The 18631-nt window shown below is 44.3% G+C and overlaps 1 long non-coding RNA gene across 2 annotated transcripts in view; it reads left to right on the forward strand.

The window, feature by feature from the left end:
- The first annotated feature begins 5191 nt into the window (after nt 1-5191).
- The window catches only part of LOC132814924 (uncharacterized), a 32706-nt gene continuing 19266 nt past the window's right edge, over nt 5192-18631 (forward strand). The window contains exons 1-4 of one of the 2 annotated variants that reach the window (XR_009644598.1): nt 5192-5231; nt 5865-5971; nt 11832-11918; nt 15908-15981. This is a non-coding gene — a long non-coding RNA (uncharacterized LOC132814924). Of the gene's footprint in view, nt 5232-5864; nt 5972-11831; nt 11919-15907; nt 15982-18631 lie in introns of those variants that run through there. The other variant, XR_009644597.1, reaches the window with a different exon arrangement.

An 18631-nucleotide genomic window follows, 5' to 3' on the forward strand; every position in this document is an offset into this window, starting at 1 on the left:
TGAACCACCTCCTCAGTAGAGCTATTTCCCTTTTGTGTGGCCAGAGGTTCTGCTTTTCTCCAAGAATGGTAAGGGTGAGCTGTCTTGTTTACTGCTGCCGCTGCTGCTCCTATAGAAATGTCACAGAACAACACAGATGCATCGTTTCAGGACACAAAAACAGGTTCTCAGTATCTGTGATTTACACAGGCTTCCTTCTCAACCTAAACCCATCCACATAGTTTTCTTTGATTTCTTGTATTCCAAGCTCCTCCTTGAATTCATCTGTTATTTGCTTCAATTATTCCTGATGAAGTAAGTTCTACATTCAAACCCCTTTTTGGTAAAGACTTTGTCGCCCTCTGCAAATTCCCGGTTAGATTTAATAGTGATTACAATTATATCCACAGATCCAGTGGATTCTGTCATTCACAAGCAGAAACATCTTTTCCATGTCTACCCGATCAAACGTAACTGGACCATGTCACTCTTTTTCAATGAGACAAGACTGTCCAATCTTACTTGATGAATTCAAATTCAGTTTGAATATAATTCCAATAACTATTCTTTATCTTCCCTACTGCCTCTACATCCATATTACAATATGAAGATCGGAACTGTTTGCAGTGCTCCAAGGGTGATCTGTCCATGGTTCTACACATATCGAACACATTTCCATTCTGTCGTCCCAGAAATAAACCCATGATACACTTTTCTATTTAACCTCACAAACTGGTGCCATTTGCTGCCAGTCACTCATTGCTATCTCCAGATCCCTCTGCTCTATTTAAGGACATATTTCCAAAGAGGAAGTGGTCTCTTTATTCTTTTGACCACAGTGTACTACCTCACACATGGGTGGAGGTTAACCTTCCACAGCTTTGACTGCAATATTCCCTTAACCAAATCTTCCCAACAGTAAGTCTTCCTAAAAACAAAACGCCAACATATTAATGTACTTAATCTCGTCAACTATTTCTTATTTGAAAAGCACTAACTGTCGAGCTCAGTTTTGAACAAACATCCTCTGCCACAGTTATCAAAATGCCACAAGCTGAACGACAACCACTATTTACATTCATATTCATTGCAGCCTAAGAATGAGAGGTGGTATCCTGGAGGGTCTATAAAATGGTCAAGGGATTGACCAAGTAGAGGCAGAGAAGATGATTCAATCTACAATGAGTCGTCCTAAGTTTACAATGAAGGGAAAGTTGGAGGAATTACTTCTCTCAGAGGATGGGGAACCTGGGGAATTCCCTATCTCCGAACACTGTGGATTCTGGGACATTCAGTAAATTTACATAAGAGACACACAGACTTTTAATCAGTAATGGGTTGAAGAGTTAAGGAGGGCTGGCAGGAAAGTGGTGTTCAGGCCAAAAGGAGATTCACAATCAAGCTGCCTAAATTTTAAACATGAACACTTCTTAATAGTTCACTCCATCCTAATGAAGTATTTTGTATGAAACAAAACACATGATACATAGTTATTCAGAGAACAAAACAAGTTTGTTCATTGAAGAACCCAGAGGAAAAGGTGATGAAACAATGTGAGTTTGACCGGCCTATCATCCTCACCTTGACCTCCTTCCACCTATCCCACCTCCATCGCCCCTCCCCCAGTCCCTCCTCCCTACCTTTTATCTTAGCCTGCTTGGCTACTCTCTCTTATTCCTGGTGAGGGGCTTGAGTTTGATATACCTCAATCATCATTTCAAGTGCATTCTATGCATAAATTCTCCTTTTCCTCCTCAAAGTATTCAACTTCTTGAATAATTGAGAGAATGAAGTCACAATTGTACAATACATAAATCAGACCCTTCAGTCCAACTTGCCCACACTGACCAGATATCCTAAATTTATCGAGTCCCATTGCCAGCATTTGTTCCATATCCATCTGAGACCATAAGACGTAGGAGTGGAAGTAAGGCCATTCGGCAATCGAGTCCACTCCGCCATTCAATCATGGCTGATGGGCATTTCAACTCCACTTCCCCGCATTCTCCCTGTAGCCCTTAATTCCTCGAGGCAACAAGAATCTATCAATCTTAAACCCTTTCTGCTGATTATCAGTTTATTTTACTTTATCAGCACTTGAAATACGGACTTTGTTTCTCCCAACATTGGTGAAAGAAATCATAACTTCATTCATCCAAGTTAATTTTGTAATCTTTCACAAAGAAACAAGTGAGAACAACATATAGCGGAGTGCAAAACAAAATACTGCAGCTGCACGATATCTGGGAACACTCTAAAGGTGAGGCACTGATACTTTGGTGTAACCTGCAGTCTGGCCAAATTGCAGCAAAAAGCTGTTCAATTTTATCTGCAAACTATTGAATAAAATCCTCCTTGCACAATAATGAGGCAGCATTTTGGGATGTCATTTTTAAAACATATTATTTTCAAAGTTACTCACAATTAAGAGTGATCATTTGGTACTGTCTGCATAACACAGTACGAAAAGGAATTAACAGTAAAAAACATAATAACCCAAATTCAGAGTCACAAATTCATTGATGTTGCATGGGTCCAGCATTTATAAGTCATCAATTTTTAAAAATAACTACAGATACATTTACTAACTATATTGGAGTACACTCAAGTTTCTCACTGAACAGTGACGGGATTGGACAGAGTCCGCATGGATTTAAGAGAGGGGAATCATACTTAGCAAATCTACTGAAAGAATCCACAGAGTCAAATATTAAATTAAGAAATAGCAGGACATTTAGAAAAGCTTATCATTAAACATGGTAGACTGGGTTTTGTGAAGGAGAAACTATATTTGACAAATTTGCGACAGTTCATTGAGGAGATAACAAGCAGGGCTGATAAAGGGCAATCCAATGATGTTCTGTATTTGGAATTTAAAAATGCAAATGATAAGGTGCTACATAAAAGGTAATTACACAATTGAGGAGCTCATGGTATCGGGGTAATGTATTAGCATGGATTGAGGATTGGTTTACCACGCTGGCTGTTGCTGAGTCCTCACTTGCAGTGCTGTATACAATGTTAGCTCCCATATTTAATAAAGGATAAACCAACATTGGAGACCATTCAAAAAAAGATTCACTTAGCTGCTTCGAGCATGAAAGGGTTGACCTATCAAGAATAGATAAGCAGGGGTGATCTTATTGAAACAAGATTCTGAGGAGCTTGACAGGGTAGATGTTGACTAGATCTTCCAGCACCAGTGAAGTCTCAAACCAGGGGAGGGGAACATTCATTTTAGAAAAAGTCAAGATTTTTTTCTCTCAGTGAATGGCTAGAATTTTCTCACCCAAACTTTAGTGGAAGTTAAATGTGGGAGGGGGATGGTTGGGTTACTCTTCGGAGGGTCAGTGTGGCTTGTTTGGATGAAGGGCCTGTTTCCACACAGTAGGGAATCTATGATTCTATCTCAAATTATTTTAAAAGGAGGGCAGATAGATTTTTGAAATATTGAGCAGTTGAGGGCTATGCGGATCAAGCATAAAAGAGGTGTTGAGGTCTGGGTTGGCCCAGCCATGATCTGACAGAATGGGGGAACAAGCTGAAAGGGATGAATTGCCTACTCCTGCTCCAATTCCTTGAGGCTCCATTTCATGTTTTTTTTGTCTCCAAAGAAGAGCATAATACAATGTGCTAAAGATTTTAGATGTTGTGAAAATGGGGAGTTTATGTACTGATTCAGATGGCATTGATTCATCAGACACAGCTATACAGTCATGAGTAGGAAGGCAATTCCCTCCATGAATAAAGGAAATCTACTGCAGAGCTCACACAAAGGGAATTCTTACAGTCAGTAAACTCTCAACCCACCCTACCTCTTGCAAAAATGCCATCCCGTTTTACAATTCCTCCGCCTCCGATGTATCTGCTCCCAGGCGGACCAGTTCCATCAGAGAACACACCAGATGACCTCTTTCTTTAGAGACTGCAATTTCCCTTCCCACGTGGTTAAAGATGCCCTCCAACGCATCTCGTCCACATCCCACACCTCCGCCCTTCACACCCCACCCCTCCAACCGTAACAAGGACAGAACGCCCCTGGGGCTCACCTTCCACCCTATAATCCTTCGCATAAACTAAATCATCCACCGACATTTCCGACACCTCCAAAAAGACCCCACCACCAGGGATATATTTCCCTCCCCACCCCTTCCCGCCTTCCGCATAGACCGTTCCCTCCATGACTACCTGGTCATGTTCACGCCCACTGACAACCCACCCTCCCATCCTGGCACTTTCCCCTTCCACCGCAGGAACTGTAAACCCTGTGCCCACACCTCCTCCCTCACCTCTATCCGAGGTCCGAAAGGAGCCTTCCACATCCATCAAAATTTTACCTGCACATCCACTAATTTCATTTATTGTACCCGTTGCTCCCGATGTGGTCTCCTCTACATTGGGGAGACTGGGGGGTGCCTCCTAGCAGAGAGCTTCAGGGAAGATTTCCGGGACACCCCCACTAATCCATCACACTGCCCTGTGGCCCAACATTTCAACTCCCCCTCCCACTCTGCCAAGGACATGGAGGTCCTGGGCCTCCTTCACCACCGCTCCCTCACCACCAGATGCCTGAAGGAAGAATGCCTCATCTTCCGCCTCAGAACACTTCAACCCCAGGGCACCAATGTGGACTTCAACAGTTTCCTCATTTCCCCTTCCCCCACCTCACCCTAGTTCAAAATTCCAGCTCAGCACTGTCCCCATGACTTGTCCGGACTTGCTCTACCTGCCTGTGTTCTTTTCCACCTATCCACTCCACCCTCTCCTCCCTGACCTATCACCTTCATCCCCTCTCCCCCACTCACCCATTGGACTCTATGCTACTTTCTCCCCACCCTCCTCTCGCTTATCTCTCCACGCTTCAGGCTCACTGCCTTTATTCCTGATGAAGAGCTTTTTCTCTGCACTTTGGATGCTGCATGATCTGCTGTGCTCTTCCAGCACCACTGACCCAGAATCTGGGTTCCAGCATCTGCAGTCATTGTTGTTACCTCCCATCACATGACCCAACATCTCAGCAAAAACAGGACACACTGCGCATGCTCCAGCCAACAGTGATCCCGGGTGATTGATGTCAGCACCGGACCAATGAAAGGACGGTGGGCGGAGCTGGTGGACCTAGCGGGAGGTTGATCCTCCAACCAATCACAGTGAGTGAAGGGCGGAGCTAAATTAAACCATGTGATCACCCTCGCGCCCGACGCAGAGTCTCTGTAATAAATGCTCGGGAAGTTATGGAGAGGAAGAATACGGTAAGGAAAGAAATAAACAGGGAAACTGGAGAAAAACTGTGTTGCTATGAGCGGAGAGGTTTTACAAACAAGCTGTGCACGTCGGAAAACACAAGTTTGAACGTCCCAGTCCCGTGTTTGCAGTAAATGGGGAATTGCCTCAGCGGCTGCAGGCCTGAGTGAGCTCCGCCATCTTTATTCGGGACGATTCACTGGACACGTGCGAAGCCGCCATCTTTGTAGGGGGCACGGTGCAGCCAGGCGCATGTGCAGCCTGTCTCTGGTACAGAGTCATTGTGATGACAGCAGCCAATCCTGCTCTGATTCACCTCTGGGCTCCCTCAGGACCACTTTGTCAATGTCGAGCTTCCTCAGTCTCCAACCATGGGGGTATGTTTGGTCTGTTTAATACTGTCTTATTACTTTTATAGACCCTTTGTAAATGAGTTTTTCACGGTGGCCCAGCCCCTGACCATGTGCTGCTCTATTATCAGATTACTTTTTTCTTGAATATTTTTGACAGTTAAGAATTCTTTTTCCCAATAAGCAAGTGTATTTTCCTTCCATTTCTGACTATCAAATTCTGCACCATTTTCATTCCCTGTAACCCATTTTGCACTCCCTGAAACATCATGTGTATTTCTCCTTCCACAGATCCCAGTGATTAATGCCAAAGCCCTGTTGCCTGGGGAGAGGGTGATGTTTGACTTTCTTGTACAGCTGTAGTTTGTGTGGTGAAGGTGCTCCCACAATGTGGTTGGGTAAGAGACATTACAGATTATTCATTACAGTAACAGTGATGATTTGAAGATAATGTCCAAATCAAGAATAATTTGTAGTTTTATCATCATGCTTATAATTTCACAAAAATACGATTGAGAACTTTAGATATAAGGCCAGATATAGAGATATTTGGTCAGGTGTCCAAAACAATTGCCAAAAAGCAGATTTTGAGGAATGTCTTAACGGTGGGAAGCAGACCTGTGAGGTTTTGTCTGCAAATTCCAGATCATGGTGCTTTGGCAACTGTAGAATCAGCCACACAGTTGAAGTAATGAATTAACAAGTTGTTGGGAGTCTCAAAGAAAATGAGTTGTCGAGGTCTCAAAGGATGTGTGGTGCAGGGAACTAGGGATAATCACAGCCAGGAATCAAATCAAGAATGAGAATTTTAAATTGTTGCTGCTTATGAATAGGATCCTTTTGACAGATGAACATGTTTGGGAAGAAGTGAGCACATGGGCAATAGAGTTTGCAATTTTTCCTTGAGATTACAGGAAGGTTGAATTTGGGAGGCTGGCCAGGAGTGTGTTTGGATAATTAAGTCTGGAGATAACACAATGGATGAGAGTTTGAGTATATGAGCTGAGCTGAGGGTGGAATCAGCTAGAAATAGTGGTGTTGGAGTGGAACTGAGCTGTCACTCTCACCTCACCTCTGGGATTCAGATGGTTATCAGGTTGTGAATCTGGCGGTAACACAATCGGGAGCTGAGTGGCCCTGGTGGAGCCGAAAATGAGAGTCACTCAGCTGGCTGTTGCTGAGCAGCTGCTGCTTGGTAGCCCTGTTGATAACATCTTCCATCACTTTACTGCTGATCGAGTGTGGACTGACAGAGGGAAATTTCCTGGGTTGGATTTGCCCTGTGTTTTTGTGTTGTACATGCCTGGGCAATGTTCCACATTGTCGGGTAGATGCCAGTACTGGAGCGGTACGTGGTTTGGTGGGTGGCAAGTTCTGGAGCACAAGCTATCAGTATTATTGCCAGAATATTGGCAGGACCCACAGCCTTTACACTACTTAACCATTTCTCGGTATTATTCAAACTAAATTGAACTGGCTTAAAGCTCACATCTGTGATGTTAGGAAACACTGGAGAAGGCTGAGATGGATCATCCCACTTTGCATCTGGCTGAAAATTGCTGCAAATGCTGTCATCTTATCTTCTGCATGGATGTGTGAGACCCCTCCATCAGTGAGGGTGGGGATATCTGTAGTGCTTCCTGCAACGAGTTGTTTAATTGTCCATTACCATTCACAACTGGGTGTGGCAGAACTGCAGAGCTCTGATCTGATCCATTAGTTGTGGGATCATTTAGCTCTGTTGATTGCTGCTGATGCTGTTTGAAATGCAGATGGTCCTGTTTGGTAGCTTCACCAGTTTGGCCCTTCATTTTTAGGTATGCCTGGTGCTGCTCATGGCATGCCCTCCTTTCCTGTCCATTGTGATGGGTGATAGCAGGATTTACAAACCCATGAGATTACAGATTGTGCTGGAGTACAGTTCTGCTGGTGTTGATGTCCCACAGTGCCTCAGAGAGATCCAGTTTGAGATCCTACATCTCTTCAAAGTCTGTCCCATTTAGAACGGTGATAGTGCCACTCAACACAATGGAGGTTTTTCTCAACTTTAAGCCAAGACTGTGTCTGCAAAAGGAATGTGTGATGGTCGCTCTCGCAGATACTGTCATGGACAGATGTATCTGCAGTTGATCAATTCATAACAATGAGATCTAGTATGTTTTTCCCTCTTGTTGGTTCCCTCACCACCCACTGCAGACTCAGTTGAGCAGCTATATCCTTTAGGACCTGACCAGCTCAGTCAGTAATTCTGTTGCAGAGCTAGTCTCGATTGTGGACATTGAAATCCTGTACCCAGAGTACGTTTGACACCATTTTATTGCCTCAGTGCTTCCTCCAAATGTTGCTCAACATGAAGGAGAAGTGATTCATCAGCCAAGGGAGGACGGTACGTGGTAATCAGCAGGAGCCATGAGATTTCCTGGTGTCCGGAGTCAATGCTGAGTACTCCCAGGGCAAATCCTCCCTGTCTGTGCCACCACCTCTGCCTGGTCTGCCCTGCTGGTGGGACAGGACATGTCCAGAGATTTCAGGAGAAAGTGAAGACTGCAGATGCTGGAGATCAGAGTCGAGAGTGTGGTGCTGGAAAAGCACAGCAGGTCAGGCTGATGAAGGGCTTAGGCTCGAAACATCAATTCTCCTTCTCCTCGGATGCTGCCTGACTGTTGTGCTTTTCCAGCAACACTCTCGATATCTAGGGATGGGGATGGTGGTATCTGGTCATTGTCTGTAAGATTTGATTCCGTGAGTATGAGTATGTCAGGCTGTTCCTTGATTAGTCTGTGAGACAGCTCTGCACATTTTGGCACCAAACTCCAGATGTTAGTCTGGAGGACATTGCACCATCGAGCGGGCTGATTCTGTGGTTGTATTTTCTGGTGCCTTGTTAGATACCGAGTGGGCCACCCAGTTCCATTCCTTTGTTGAGACTTTGCAGTGATTAATACAGTGAGTAGCTGGCTGGGCCACTGTCAGGTTGGCAGGAGTTTTTATTCACCATTGACAATGGTTCCATGGAGATCAGGAGATTCCTAATTCCAGTTATTTTTTCTTGAATTCAGATTCCACCATCTGCCAAGATGGGATTCGAACCAGGACTTCAGTCGTTTGTTTTAATATTTTGGATAAAAGTTAAATACATTAGGTTTGTTCACTCATTTTAAATATCACTAACCCTGGTTTTGTTACTTTGTAAAACACTGTCCATCATCCTGTCTCCTCCATCCTTCTCTCCAACAACAAGAGCAAGGAGCACATGGAGTTTCTCTGTCACTAAGGCTGAGATAATCCGATCAGCTGCCTCTGCTGCTTCCCTCCCTCCCTCCCTCCCTCCCTCCCACTAGCCCGCCGAGCCAAACTGCCTCACATGGTGTTCCTGATTTTTGTCCTAAACTTACTTCTTTCTCCAGTCTCTTGTCAAGCCTTATCAGAGCTCAACATGACCCTTTATCCTCATCTCGCTAAACTCACTTGCCAACTCTCTTTCCTCCGCTGCCTCCTCATCACTCCCCCTCGCCAATTCATAGATACTGTTCCTTGTTCTGTTTGTTGGACATTTTTCGTTATGTCCTTCTCTCCCATTCTGTGAAAAACTAATATTTGACCTCACCGTTATTGGAAAGTCCTGCTCCATCTCCACTCTCTCTTTCCTTTCTGAATTCCTTGCACTTGGTGTCCCTCAACGATTTATCCTTGGTCTTTCCTGTATCTCACCTACATAGTACCAGGAGGTGATTTCATCCAAAAACACTGTGTTAGGTTTGACATGGACACTGACAATGCCCAGCTCTCCCTCCCCATCATCCCTCTCCATTGCTCCACTGTTACTCAGTTATCAAACTGCTTACCACCCTCCCACTACTCGATTAGGTGCAATTTCCTCCAATGAAACATTGTCACGGTTAAACCCATTGCCTTACCTTTACCTTTCTGCTGAGCCCCTCCCCGCTACTGTGAACTCTGAGGCAGGATGACTCTCTTCACAATATTGCTGTTATATCTGACCCCAAGGTGACCTTCTGGTCAGACATCCACACAATCACAAACACCAGGAATTCCAATCTCTTAAACGTTGCTTTTCTCCACCTCACCCCAGCTCCATTGCTACTGAAACCCCTTACCCGTGTCTGTGTCGCCTTAAACTTGAATCCAAAACAGAACCCTTGATTCCGTGACTCAGAATCTGGTTTCAGACTCCCCTCCCAGTATTTACCCTCAGTATTTATCCTCTTAGTATTTATCCTGTCAAACCCCTTAAGAATCCCATCTGTCTCAGTGAGATCACCTCTCTTTCTCCAAAATCCAGTGAGTAGAGTCCCAACCTTTTCAGCCTTTATTTAAAAGATAATCCCTCCAAACCAGGGATCGTCTCATTGATTCTTCCCTGAAATGCCTCCAATAAAGTGACACATTTCCTTATCTAAAGGGACCAAAACTGCTCTCCATACTGCAGATATGGTGGTCTCACCAGCACTTCCACACGTTACTCTCAGGAATATACTCCAAACTCTCATACTGAAAACCTTTGAAACAAAACATTCCATTCCCCTTCCTGATTCCCTGTTGTAACTGTGGTAGCTTTCTGTGTTTCCTGAACAATTACCCCTGGTCCCTTTGTGGTGCAGCGTTCTACCATTTAAATAGTACTTTGTTCTTTTATTATCTCTTACAAAATGAGCAACTTCCCATTTTCACAAGTTAATCCCCATCTGGCAACTTGTTGCCCCCTTCTCCTGTGCATCTCTCTCTTTTCATAATCCTCTTCGACCTTAACAGTTATGCCTTTTCTAGGAGATATCCCCCCTTCCCATTCTTCCAAATATTTACTGGGAGCACTGCGCAGTGGGAAGCAGACAGAGTTTCTATCTTTTTCGGGATACACTTTGGAGTGATTGAGAGGATGTTGCCCATCGTTGCCTTTCACACCCATGTCATTGATGAGGCAGAGCGGCAGCACGGAATGAAAGAAAAGAAAGTAATTCCTGTTTCCCAAATCTCACTGACGCTTGGATCATTTTCCCCAATGTGCCAAAGAACTGCTGTGTTCAGTCACATGAGATCCCAGGGCGGAATCTCCTAGAAACCCACAGATTTCCCCTTGAATTGACTGCTGATGTCCTCAAGGGGTAATATGTACAGTAATCCTGGGCCACGAGGAGGGGATGGTGTGAGTTTCTCACTTGAACTGATAGTGACAGATTTTATAAACTTGTATTGCAGGGTATTACAGGTGGACATTCAGATGGTAATCTCAGTAAATATTCTGCCAAACTCTGAATTACTCAATACGTCAGGATCTGGATATTTGCATTGTGTGTGTGTGTGAGTATTGTGTTCCAGATCAATCCCATTTGCTGCTTAGAAATTCTCCTTTGAATCATCGCATTCTCTCAAAAGGTCTCCCCAAACCTTCAATGTGTCATGTAATCCTTTTATGACGACCTGATGAGTGTAAGGTTTATTATTCGAATGTGTAATTTTTGTATAAGGATGTCTCAGAGAGGGAGCAGAATATTCTGAAAGGGGAGAATAACCATTTTGAGGGGAGGCTGTTGTTTATTGGTATCAATGACATAGGAATAGAAGAGTTCACATTGTTGGTTCATTGGAATCTCTTGTGGGGTAGAATTGACCTCCATCAGAAGGATGGATTGTACTGGCACTGGAAGGGAACAGTTGCTAGTGCTATTCAGGAGGCATTAAACCAGTGAAGGAATGTGGGTAAACCCAGAGAGAGAGAGTGAGGGAAGAGCTAAGTCAGACGTCAAACAGCCAAGGTAGACCAGGGCGAGGCACAGAATGAGCAGTTACACGGTATTTATTTCAATGCAGGAGGCCCGATAGGCCGGGCAGAGGAGCTCAGGGTATGGTTTTGAACATGGCACTGGGATATTACAGCAAATACAGAGGCATCACTTAATGATAGATAGGACCAGCAGCTTAATGTTCCAGTGTATAGATGCTATAGCAAAGATAGAAAGGGGGCAACAGAGCAGGGGGAGAGTTTTTTTGATTAGGGATAGCTTTACAGCTGGGCTTCAAGAGAGTATTCCTGGGAATACATCCAGGCAGGTAATACAGGTGGAACTGAGGAATAAGAAAGGGATGATCTCCTTATTGGGATGGTACTATTGACCCCCCCCCCCCCACTTCCCCAATAGTCAGCAGGGAGTTGAGAAGTAAATTTGCTAAGAGATCACTTATCTGTAAGAATAGTATGGTTGTGTACAAGACTTGACCTTCTTTGTTATTCATTCACAGGATGAGGGTGTCACTGACTGGGCCCAAAGGGCAGTAAAGAGTCAACCACATTGCTGTGGGTCTGGAGTCACATGTAGGCCAGACCAGGTAAGGATGGAAGATTCCTTCCCTGAAGGATATTAGCAAATCTGATGAGTTTTTTTTTACAATAATCAACAATGGATTCATGGTCTTTAATAGAATCTTAATTCCAAATTTTTATTGAATTCACATTCAACTGCCTGCTGTGACTGGATCCAAACCCTGGACCCCAGAACGTTATCTGGATTATCCATCTAGTGATAATCTCACTAGGCCATTTGGCAGGGGTGAGTGACTGAGGTATCTGTGGGGCATCACATCAGCACCAAAGATCCCATGGTCTCTGTGGCATATAAAAAGCGCTGGGGAGGGCAATACATCCCTGGTGGTGGGGTCTGACTGTAGGTAGCAGACATAGCAGAGGTTAATGGAGATTATTGGCCGGTATATTGGGTCCTAAAGACAATTCCTCCGGGGAATTCCTAGAGGCATGGCACTCATCCACTGATTCTATCAACAAACACATCGACCTGGACCCAATATACCGGCCATTGCAGCAGACAGCAACTGACATCCAGAAGCAGCAGAGACACACCATTATAAATGCCGAAGGAAACATGACAGAAGCGCTTCACAGGAGGCTCTCAAGCACTGAGGATGTCACCTAGAAAGGGGACGAAACGTTTGCAACAAAAACTCCCAGCTCGGCGAACAGAATCACAACAACATTATTTTCTTATTGTGGTTGGAGGGATGGGGGGAGGGCAGAGGTACAGGAAGTGGAGGATATACGTTGGAGTGCATTGTTGATCAAGTGGGAGGGAAATGTGGTCCTTGAAAGAGTAAACCTTTCTGGGATGTCCTGGAGTGGAATTGCTTCTCCTGGGAGCAGCTACGGCAGAGGCGGAGGAATTGGGAGTACAGGATCACGTTTTTACAGGAATGTACTCGAGGGTAATCAGGAGAGCAAAGAGAGGACTTGAAATATCTCGAGGAAATAGTTGAAGGAGAATCCAAAGAGGTTCTACAAATACATTAAGGATTAAATAAAAACCAGACAGAGAATAGGACCCCTTAAAGATCAACAAGGCCATCTATGGAACAACAGGAGGTGGGAGAAATACCATGCTATTCTATTCTAGAGAGTTTGGAGAAATAAATAGTGATAACATGAAAAGTGTCTATATTATAGAGGAGGAAGTACTGGATGTCTTAACCAGTAGCAAGGTGGATAATTCCCTGGGACCTGATCAGGTGTATCCCAGAAATTTATGGAAAGTTAGGAAGGTGATGGCAGTGCCCCTCCCTGAGGTATTTATATCATTGTTTGTGACAGGTGAGGTGCTGGAAGATGGGTGCCATTATTTAAAAAAGGTGGTAAGGAAAGGCTAGGGAACAAGAGAACAGTCAACCTAACATCAGTGGTAGGTAAGTTGTTGGAAGGGATTCTGAAGGACAGGATTTACATGTATTTGGAAAGACAAGGATTGATTAGGGATAGTTAACATGGCTTTGTGTGTGGGAAATTCTCTCTCTCTCTAACTTGATTGAGTTTTTTTGAAGATGTGACAAAGATGAGTGATGAAGGCAGACTGTGGATGTTGTCTATATGGACACTGAACGATGTTCCACAAAGCAGACTGGTTAGCAGGGTTAGATAACATGAAATGTTGGGAGAACTAGCCATTTGGAAACAAAACTGGCTTGAAGGTAGGAGGCAGAGGGTGGTGATGGAGGGTTGCTTTGTGGGCTGGAGGCCTGTGAGCAGCAGTGTGCTGCAGAAATGGATACTGGGTCCTTAAATAATTGACTTGGATGTGAATATATGAGATATGGTCAGTGGGTTTACAGAAGACACCAAAATTGGAGGTGTAGTGGACAGTGAAGAAGGTAAGTTCAGAAGGCAACAGGATCTTGACCAGATGGGCCATTGGGGCGAGGAATGGCAGACTGGGTTCAATTTAGACAAATGTAAGCTGTTGGATTTTGGAAAGGCAAATCAGAGCAGGACTTATACACTTAATGGTAAAGTCCTTGGGAATGTTGCTGAACAAAGGGACCATGGAGAGCAGGTTCATTGTTCCTTGAAAGTACAGTCATAGATAGGCAGACTAGTGAAGGTGGGGTTTCGTATATTTATATTTATTGGTCAATGCATTGAGTACAGAAGCTGGGGCGTCAAATTGAGGCTGGACAGGACATTGATTACGCCATTTCAGGAATTATGTTTTAAGTTCAAACTTCCCTATTCTGGAAAGAATGTTGTGAATCTTGAAAGAGTTCAGACAAGATTTACAAAGACTTTGCTAGGATTGGAGGATTTGGGCTACAGGGAGAGGCTGAATAGGCCAGGGTTAATTTCCCTGGAGAGTCAAAGACTGAAAGGTGACTTCATGGAGATTTATAAAATCATGAGGGGCATGGATAAGGTGAACAGCCAGGGTCTTGCCCCCCACCCCAGGTTAGGTGGGTTCAAAACAAGATCACATGGGCTTACGTTGAGAGGGCAAAGATTTAAAACGGATCTAAGGGGCAAAGTTTTCAAGCTATGTGTGGTGTGTGTGTGGACTGAGCTGCCAGATGATGTAGTGGAGGCTGATACAATTACAACATTTGAAAGGCATCAATTGGGTACATGAATAGGAAGAGTTTCAAATGATACAGACCAAGTACTGGCAAATGGGGCTCCAGTTGTTGAGGATTCCTGGTTGGCATGGACAAATTGGACCAAAGGTCTGTTTCTGTGCTGTACATCTCTATGACACTAATAAATGAAAATAAGGTGTATTCCTCTTTGTGGAGAGCTAGCAGAAGCACAGATAATTGTTCTTGGAGCTGAGAAAGTTAAGCAGTGATTTTGACCAACTGCAAATTTGTTTCGAGGATATTTAATCTGCAGAGAAAGGGGAATTGTTAACAATGTCACAATTTTCGTAACTATTTTCAGGTAATTGGCAAGTAATATGTGATTATGTGAACATTATTTTATTCAGTATGTTCTGAGCATCTGGAACAGTCTGAATGGCAGCTGGACAGACTCAGCAGTTATTCATAAACAGATTTGGAATTTTACATTTTAAGGGAAGATTTGGGGGGCTATGGGCAAATGGGAAGGGAATTGTGACAGATGTAGCATCTCCAGAGGGAGAGGATACATCCCCAATGGGCTGAATAGCCCCCAGCCCCTGTGCTCTGTGATACTGCCCCATTGACTGTGAATGTTGAAGCTCATCCCAGGGCAGAGAGAGGCAGGAGCCAACCACTCACTTCACAATGGGCCCCGGATGATTGATGTCAGCGCAGCCCAATAGGGGGCAGAGGGCAGTACTGGAGGACAGGTCGTACCAGTTTGTCCTCCAACCAATCGGAGTGAATGAGGGCATCCTCAAGGCTGGGACTAAAGAAAGGCACATATCACAGAGATTTGAGAAACTGGAGGACATGAGATAGGGAGTGTTCTGTGGCTAGAGAAGTATTATATAAATAAAGAAGAGTTTTAAAGCTGGATGAGGTGACAGTGATCGGGAGAGTTGAGGATGGAGGAATTTAGAGTTAGTGAGAATTAGAGTCATAATGTTATACAGCAAGGAAACAGGCCCTGTGGGCCAACCAGTCCATGCCGACCATAATTCCAAACTGAACTAATTGTACCTGCCTCTGCTTGGTCCACATCCATCCAAATATTTCCTATTTATGTACTTCTCTGAATGTCTTTTAAATATTGTAATTGTATTTACAGCTACCACTTCCTCTGGAAGTTCATTCCACCTGTGTAATTTTTAAAAAAATCGTTAATGTATTTTCTCAAAACTTTCTCATCACTTCCCAAAATGAATGCACACGAGGTTTGAATCCCCCCTCTCCACCGTCCATCCACACTATCTAAACTCTTTGTGATTTTATAAACCTTTCATAACCTCCACCTCCTGCACTCCAGTGAAAAAATTCCCAGCCTATCCAGCCTCTCCTTATAATTCAATCCCTCCATTCATGGCAACATGCTGGTAAATCTCTTCTGAACCCGCGCCGATTTAATAATATCTGTCCTATAACAGCACAACCAGAACTGGGCACAGTATTCCAGAAGAGAATTCCCCAACATCCTGTACAACCTCAACATAACGTCCCAATTCCTATTGTCAAAGGTCTGAGCAACGAAGGTAAGTGCTGACCACCTTCATAACCACCCTGTCTACATGTAACAAAAACCTCAATGACGGGAAGCCCTCAGACTCTGAGGCTCGTTTACAAGGCGGCACGGTGGCACAGTGGTTAGCACTGGTGCCTCACAGCGCCAGAAATCCGGGTTCAATCCCCACCTCAGGTGACTGACTGTGAGGAGTTTGCACATTCTCCCCGTGACTGCGTGGGTTTCCTCCGGGTGCTCCGGTTTTCTCCCACAATCCAAAGATGTGCAGGTCAGGTGAATTGGCCATGCTAAATTGCCCATAGTGTTAGGTAAGGGCAAAATGTAGGGGTATGGGTGGGTTTCGCTTCGGCGGGTCGGTGTGGACTTGTTGGGCCGAAGGGCCTGTTTCCACACTGTAAGTAATCTAATCTAAAAAAAAAGACTCTTTGTTCCATATCACTACTTGAGGCCCGAATTTTAATGAGTGTAAGTCCTGCCCTCGTTTGTTTTATCAAGATGTAATATTTTGCATTTATTCCAATCCAAAATATCCTTTGGAGTACAAAGGCAGTAGGAGTATAATTAAGAGGGAAATTAGGAGGCAAAAAGGGGATGTGAGATAGATTTGGAAAATAGGGTGAAGGATAAAAATCCAAAGGGCTTTTATAAATATATTAAGAACAAAAGGCTAACTAGGGAGAAAACAGAGACCCTCAAAGATCAACAAGGCAACCATTGTGTGGAGCTTCAGGCGATGGGCGGGATAGGGAAACAAATATTTTGCATCAGTGTTTACTGTGAAGAAGTACATGAGATATATAGAATGTGGGTAAATAAATGGTGACATCTTGATCATTGTCCATATTACAGAGGAGGAGGTGCTGGATGAATGGCTAAGGAGCTGAAGCAGGGAAAAAGGATTCACATTTTTGGATCATCTCCTCTTGAGTAGAGTTCACCTGCATAAGGATGGATTGTACCTGATTTGGACGGTGTCTAATATCCAGGCACGGAGATTTGTTAGTGCTACTCAGGTGGCATTAAACCAATGAGGGAGTGGGTGTGATCCCAAACAGATCGTGAGAAAAGAGGTATGTCTGAGGCTGGTACAGTTCAGAGGTCAAATAGTCAAGGCAGGCAAGGGCAAGGCACAGAACGAGGTGGGACTGAACACTTACACTGCATTTATTACAATGCAAGAGGCCTGACAGGGAAGGCAGATGAGCTGAGGGTATGGTTTTGAACATGGGATTGGGATATCATGGGTATTACAGAAAGGTGGCTCTGGGATGGGTAGGACTGGCAGCTTAATGTTCTGAGGTATAGATGCTATAGCAAGGATAGAAAGGGGGAACAAGACAGGAGGAGTGGAGTTTTTGATTAGGAGTAGCATTATGGTTGTGCTTAGGGAGGATATTCCTGGGCGTACGTCCAGTGAAGTTATTTGGGTGGAACTGGGAAATAAGAAAAGGATGATCCACCTTATTGGGGTTAACTGCGTGGGTTTCGTCCGGGTGCTCTGGTTTCCTCCCATTGTCCAAAGATGTGCAGGGTAGGTTGGATTATCCAGGCTGAATTACCCACAGTGTTTAGGGATGTGCAGGTTGGATGGTTCGGGGACATGCAACGTTACAGGTGAAGGTTAGGTGGTTCTGAGGGTCAGTATCAATGTGATGGGCAGAATGGTCTCATTCCACACTGTCGGGATTCTCTGATAATTCTACTCGTTTTAAAATAGTTACAGAAAATAATAGACCAGATCTAATTGTTAAGTTTCTAAATTGGACAAAGGCCAATTTTGATGGCACAAGGCAAGAACTTTCAAAATTTGTTTTTGGGATGTTATTCCCAGGGAAAGGGATGGCTGGAAAGTGGCAACATAAGAACATAAGGAAGAGAAGCAAGAGTAGGCCACCTGGCCCCTCTAGCCTGCTCTGCCATTCAATAAGATCAGGGCTGATCTTTTCATGGCCTCAGCTCCACTTTCCTGCTCTCCCACCATAACCCTGAATTCCTCTCATTTTCCCAAATCTACCTTTTGCCTTAAAGGCATTCAAGAAGATCACGTCAAATGCTGCACTCGGCAGGGAATTCCACAGATTCACAACCCTTTAGCTGAAGAAGCTCCTCCTGAACTCAGTCCTAAATCTGCTCCCCCTTATTTTGAGGTTATGCTCTGTAGTTTGACCTGCTTCTATCTTATCTACTCCCCTCATTCGTATCCAACCTCCCATTCTTCTAAATTACAATGAGTATAGAACCATTTTTCTCAATCTCTCCACATACACCAACCCTCACAACTCCCAACTCAAACTAGTGACCCTCCTCTGTTCTCCCTCCAGTGCCAGTACATCCTTGCTAATGTACACAGTACTCCAGGTGTGGCCTCCCCAGCACCCTGTACAGCTGCAGCATAACCATCCCTCTGGCAATGAAGGACAATATTCCCTTCACTGCCTTAATTACCTGCTGTACCTGCAAACCAACTTCCTGTGATTCATGCACAAGGACACCCAGCTCCCTCTGTACAGCAGTAGGGGCAGTAGGAGTATACTCGAGGGAAACCAGGAGGCATGAAATAGTTTTAGGAAATAGGTTTAAGGAGAATCCAAAGCGATTCTACAAATACACTAAGGACAAACAAGTAACC

This window comes from Hemiscyllium ocellatum, unplaced genomic scaffold (assembly GCF_020745735.1).
Source record: "Hemiscyllium ocellatum isolate sHemOce1 unplaced genomic scaffold, sHemOce1.pat.X.cur. scaffold_96_pat_ctg1, whole genome shotgun sequence".
Lineage (NCBI taxonomy): Eukaryota > Metazoa > Chordata > Chondrichthyes > Orectolobiformes > Hemiscylliidae > Hemiscyllium > Hemiscyllium ocellatum.